Source organism: Nannospalax galili, unplaced genomic scaffold (genome assembly GCF_000622305.1).
Source record: "Nannospalax galili isolate Female #2095 unplaced genomic scaffold, S.galili_v1.0 scaffold664, whole genome shotgun sequence".
Classification (NCBI taxonomy): domain Eukaryota; kingdom Metazoa; phylum Chordata; class Mammalia; order Rodentia; family Spalacidae; genus Nannospalax; species Nannospalax galili.
The window spans coordinates 4629104-4635103 of NW_008354274.1; the positions used below are offsets into that span (position 1 = coordinate 4629104).

A 6000-nucleotide genomic window follows, 5' to 3' on the forward strand; every position below is an offset into this window, starting at 1 on the left:
GTGTCTGGCCCCCTTGGCACAGCGCCGCCTTTATAGGCTTCCCAAGCCTGCTCACTGGGCTCTGGCCAGCCTCCTTTTAAGGCTAGTGTTAACCATTTTTTTGCTGGCCCTTTTCCTTCCACATGTTAGCGTGAACACAGCCTGGCTGGGACATGTTGTTATGGAAGTTTCCAGTATAACTCCTTTTTTTCACCTACTGCACATTTTTAAAATGTGAAGAGTTCATAATATTGTTTACCTTCTGGTAATAAGCCTTCCTCATCTGCTGAAACAAACAATAGTATTCTTGTTTGTTTCAGTAGCATGCTGGCTTTAAAACTAAACACGTAAGTTTCCTAAGTTAGCATAGTAGGGTGCCGGTAAACACAATGTAAACTATGACGTTCACAGAGATAGAAATTTAAGCCCACAAGTAGTGGTATGTGGGTCAGAAATTAGGAATCCTGGTGGGTTTTCTGCACTAAGCTTTAGCTGGGTCTCCTGTCCCCTTCCCTCTTCTTTGGGCCATCTGAGTGTCCCCGACTTCCAAGTGTCTAAAGAGGCTCGTCCCTACCTTGGCCCCTTCTCTTTATTTCCAACTCTAGGCCTTGTGCAGCCCAGGGAGTTGGGGGATGAGGGAGTGGAAGGGGGGCCTAGGTCAGGGGTGGGGGCTTGTGTCTGTTTGTCATCCCCAAGCATCCCACCTTCTGGTTGTTGGGGTTTCAACTGCAGCTTGGGGCGATCTTGATATTGCAGCCCCTGGGCAGAAACAAGCACCAGGGGACCCTTACAAGCACCTGGGCACCCGGGCCTGAGCTGCCCCATCCAATTATGTGGTCTTCAAAAAAATTAGAATTAATTGGTTTCATTTCCTCCTTCCCTCCTCCTTTCCCTCTCCTCTCCCTCACCTTGTCTGTGTGTGCACATTCATGTATATGTGTGTATGTTTATGTGTGCATGTGGAGGGTGGAGGACAATCTCCACTGTCATTTCTCAGGTACTGACCCCCTTGTTCTTTGAGATGGGGTCTCTCATTGGCCTGGGACTCCCCAGTTGAGCTAGACTGGCTGGTCAGCAAGCCCCAAAGATCTGCCTGTCTCTGCCTCCCCAGTGCTGGGATTGCGCACCATCACACTCGGCTGTTTTTATGAATACTAGGGGGTCGGACTCACGTCTTCAAGCTTGGAAGGCAAGGACTTTACCAACTGAATTGTTGACTCCGCCCCTGTGTTTTCTCCTTGGTGTCTGTTGATTGTCGGGAAGCTGTGAAGTTGAACATAGACTAGGCCTTGTGTTCTGAGCATGAGTACCACATGTGGTATTGCCCGAGGTGGCAGAAGCTGTCACATGTTACTCCCAAGAGCCACTGTGGGCAGCTGGAAGAAGCAGGTAACTGCACTCAGACAGCACCAGGCATCTCTGGGGAATGTGGGCCAGGAGGTCCCACCGCCCGGAGTCTTAGGTGCACACCTGCTGTTTCAAGTACACTAGCGACTTTCTGTATGATGCTGCTTTAGAATCTTCGAGAAATGTACAGACCCTTAACAGAGTTCTGTGTTGCTATTTTTAGTGGAAGAATACTAAGTCAGAGCCCCTTCCAGCTGTAGAAGTTGACTTCTATGGTAGCTTTTTCTCGCTTGAGTGGGCCTTCAGTGTCTTGACTGGCTTACCAGGTTGAGATGACTTCAGCATTAAAGATGCCTGCAACACCATCTTGGAAGAAAAATCATGAGAAAACACAGCTTCCTCTCAAATTAAATAAATAAAACAAAAACCCAAGCCTTGAAATAGCCAAGGCATACCACTTAAAAATAGCCACTCCCTGCTCTCACAAAGCTACGCTCAGGGTTCCATGTCACTGGAGCAGTGTGAGGGTCTTCATGCCCTCTGGGTTCCTGGGGAGTTTCCCTGGATGCCCTGACCTTGCACTCCAGGTGCATGCTTGACTACTTAAGTGATGGGGTGGGGTTGGTCTTGCTCAGAGCCCAGGCTTCCTTTTTAAAGCACCAGGTCACATCCTGTGGCCATCATCCCAGTAACTAACAGGGGTAGGACCCAGATAGAAGGGATTTCAAGATTTTAATGTGGGTAAGGGATGAGAGGGACCTCATGGAAGATTCTAGAATACCAGAACTGTCAACACAGTGGTAAGTTTGACATTTGATGAGGGCATCCTCCATGCTCCCTGCACAGTGCTCCATGTAGTATCAAGGGCCCTTCCTTCAGGGCTGTACTGCCTCTGGCCTTGGACTCCTGATAGGATGGAGCTGAGGGCTATAGTGTGAGCATCTGCAGAATGCAGGGCTGGTGCCGTCTGGGCTGGGGGTCTTGCCCTCACTTCAGCCGTGTCCTTCCTCATCTGATTGTTCCCCATGGGTTGGATGTCCACCTAGGTTTGGTAATAGCTTTGTGCCTGAGTCTACAGTTAGTTATAATGGCTTCATGTCTGTGGGAAAGCAACACTGACTGGTGTACCATGCGTGGCAAGGAGGGACCCACTCTGCAGGCTTCACAGTCCATCTGTGGCTCCAATCTAAGTGCAAGGACTTGGAAGAGAACCAGTCTGATCGGCCTGTTAAATTTACGAGCAGACAATATTGGATGATTCATGGAGAAGAGAGGCCAGTAAAGTTAGGACGTTTGTTGTTGCCCTCAGGAGCTCCTCAGAACAGTCCCCGTCACTCAAGCACACAACCCAGCCACCTTGCGAAGTCCCAGGTCAGGACCTGGGGTACTCCCAGGGACCCCTGGTTCCACCAGTGCTGTCCAAGACTTTCCCAGAATCCTGTTGGTCTTTCTTTCCTCTTCTGTGGTACCCAACAGCCCCAATACGCCTGATGGTAACCAGGGTACCCTCTTGCTTGACAGCACCCTCCAGAGAGACAGGTCCCAGAGTCTGAGCATGTTCAGTCTGCAGCATCACCCATCAACCTTACTCTCCACTTTTGGCCATATGGGACCCTGGCCCATTTGCTCAACCTGCCCGAGCCTCCATGTTCACCTGGAGCATATGTTATGATGCTGAACAACTTTGTAAAAGCCCTTTCACAGTGGAGTCTGACCTATTGACACTGCAATGGTCTGCAAATGTGGCGGGCCACATTGATAGCTATCCTGGGACACATGTGGCCCACACCTGCAGGTTGGACACCCAGATGACCTCAGCCTCTTTGCTTTCTTGGGACTAGGGGAGGGCATCCTTTAATCACTGGGGCTATGCTGTCTCTTAGAGACCTGTTGAGGGCCCAGAGTGGCAGCCATTTACCTTTAATGAGCCACAGTGGTCTTGGCTTTTCTGGTCTTACCCAGTCCAGAGTAAGGAGGTGATTTGTTGGTCAAAAGGGATTTTAGGGGCTGGAGCGATGGCTCAGTAGTTAAGAGCACTGTCTGCTCTTGCAGAGGACCCAGGTTCGATTCCCAGCACCCACATGGTAGCTATGAACCGTCCTTAACTCCAGTTCCAGGGGAATCCGAAGCCCTCTTCTGACCTCCGCGGCATTGCACAACATGGGTGTACTCACATACATGCAGGCAATACACTCATACACATAAAAAAATAAAAATAATAAATAAAATATATTTTTTAAAAGATTGTAGGATTGCTCATGTGACTTGGTGTGACTCCTGAGGTATCAAGCCAGGTATGTGGGGTAACAGTGTAAGCTTGAAGAAATTTGCCAGTGTGTTTCCACTCCTGTCTGTAAAGGCAGACACCACAAACCCAGTATTTATGCATTTTGTGTGCATGTGTTTGTGTGTACATGTGTGTGGGTGCATGTGTGCATACATGTATAGAGGCCAGAGGTTGATGTCGAGTGCCTTTCTTAGTTACTCTCCATCATTTTGTTTTTTCTTTTTGAAACAGACTCTCACTGTGTAGCCCTGACTAGCCTGGATCTCATTACGTAGACCAGGCTGGCCTCGAACTCTTAGAGATCTGCCTGCCTCTGCTTCTCAAGTGATGGAATTAACAGTGTGTGCCGCCACACCCAGCCCTTTTCACCTTGTATTTTGAACCAAGGTCTGTCACTGAACCTGGAGCTCACTGATTGGCTAGGCTGGCTAGCCAGAGAGCCCTAGGGATCTTCTGTCTCTGCCTCCCTAGTACTGGGGTTACAGGTATATGATGCTGCACCCGGCTTTTTATGTGGGTGCTAGGGATCTAAACTCAGGCCCTTGCAAGCTTGCCTTGGACAGAGGCCTCTCTCCCTGACTCCTGTTTGTGCCTTGTCTCTAGCCAAGCTTAGGGGAAGCAGGGAACTCCTGCGCTGTCTGCAACTCTGTACAACACAAAGAGCTTTGGGATGGCTGCACTCAGGACAGTCTGAACACTCAGCAGGGCAACAATCACCCCTTTATAATGGAAGAATCAGAGCCAGAGATGCTGAGGACTTGCCTGGGTTTCATGGCAGCTACAAGGGACAGGTCCTGCAGGGTCCCAGCTGTCCTGGGCCAGGTGGCCAGCTGCACTCTGCCATGGAGTGACCATAGGGAGTCTGACTGCCCAGGTGGGCCTGCTGCATCCTACCTGTTCACTCTGGCTAAGAAAGACTGTTTTGTCTGGGTTAATGCTGAACTGTGACTCAACTTCCCCTGACTTCTTTGGAGCCTTCACTCTGGTCATGGGATGATGAGTTAGAGGCCCACGCCTTGAGGGAGGCACCCATACTCAGCTTCCAGACAGGCTGACCTGATCCTGTGGCGGCAGGAGTATAGGTGCCAGGGTCCCCACCCTGCGAGGTCAAGAGGCTTCCTACAGACATCCTGGATTCACACCACAGTGGCCCCAGCACACGTGCCATTGCTGAACTGTTTCCTAGAAAAAGTCAATTCAGCAGCCATATCTTCCAGTGTGGGAAGGAATTTACAGCACCAGGAGAGTGTTGTAGCCCTGGCCCTGCAGCTGCCACCTGCCCCCCAGCACTTAGAACACACAGCCGCATGCCCGTAGGGCCACTGTCCAGGGGCTTTGTGGCATTGACAGCTGGACCCCTTCCACGGTTCCTGGGAGCTTTCTGCGTGCTTCCTCTGATTCCTAGAGAGGGTTGGCAACCAGAGCTCAATGTGTGGAGCTCGCAGACTGCAGGTGGGAGTGAACAGGGGCTCTGAGTTCCACTTGATGTGGCTGCTGACCCCAGGGAGTTTTTGCAGGGTGAGGCTCTGGAAGGAGTGACTGGGGATAGGTCCTTGTCCTCAAGTCATAAGCCCTTTCTGAGGAAGCAAAGGGTGGCTTGGGCATAATGGGAGGCCTCTCCCCACCCCAACAATCAATTCCAAGTTTCCTTCCTGACATTTCAGTTCTCTCCCCGCTGCCCTGAGCACAACTGTGTTCTGAGGCATCTTCTTTGCTCTCTGTCAGCTCTAGATCTTTCTCTTGACTCCATCCATAGAAAGCCTCTTTTTCTTAGGAATTGTCAGGCTTTGGAGTAAGGCATATGTGACCCAGTCAAGAGACAGAGTTCCCATGGCCTAAGACAGGGTTAGGGGACTTTGGGTAGAGGGTCCCTCCCTTAGGGCCTGGGGCCTCTTGCTGCTCCAGCACTGAGCCCCTCCCCAGTTGGACCAGAATGGTTTTAAATGTTTTAGCCCCTTGCCTTGTTTTTTGGTTTTGGTTTTTAAAGATACAATCTTTATGTGTAGCCCAGGCTGCCTTTGAATTCATGATCCTCCTGACTCAGCTTCCCAAGTCTGGTATCTTACACCCAGCTTATAGCTTTTTTTTTAAAAAAAGCATGTGATCCTGGTCTGAAGATATAACTCAGTAAGCCGCTTGCAAGGAGAACCTAAGTTCAATCCCCAGAACCCATGTGAAAAAGTCAGGCATGCACTGGTGAGCTAGTTCATCAGGTAAAAGCATTTTCTGCCAAGCTGACAACCTCATTTGGATCCCTGGAACCCATGTGGTTGGAGAGAGAATTGAGTGCCCCAAATTGTCCCCTGACCCCCACATGTGCACTATAGTGTGCACATAGTAAGTAACTAAATGCCCCCTGCCAAAAAAAAAAAAAAAGTAAGATCAGG

The 6000-nt window shown here is 50.1% G+C and overlaps 1 protein-coding gene across 1 annotated transcript in view; it reads left to right on the forward strand.

Moving 5' to 3' along the window:
• Nucleotides 1-6000, forward strand: part of CUNH7orf50 (chromosome unknown C7orf50 homolog) — a 122134-nt gene that overhangs the window by 44544 nt on the left and 71590 nt on the right. The gene's annotated exons all lie outside the window — the stretch shown is intronic.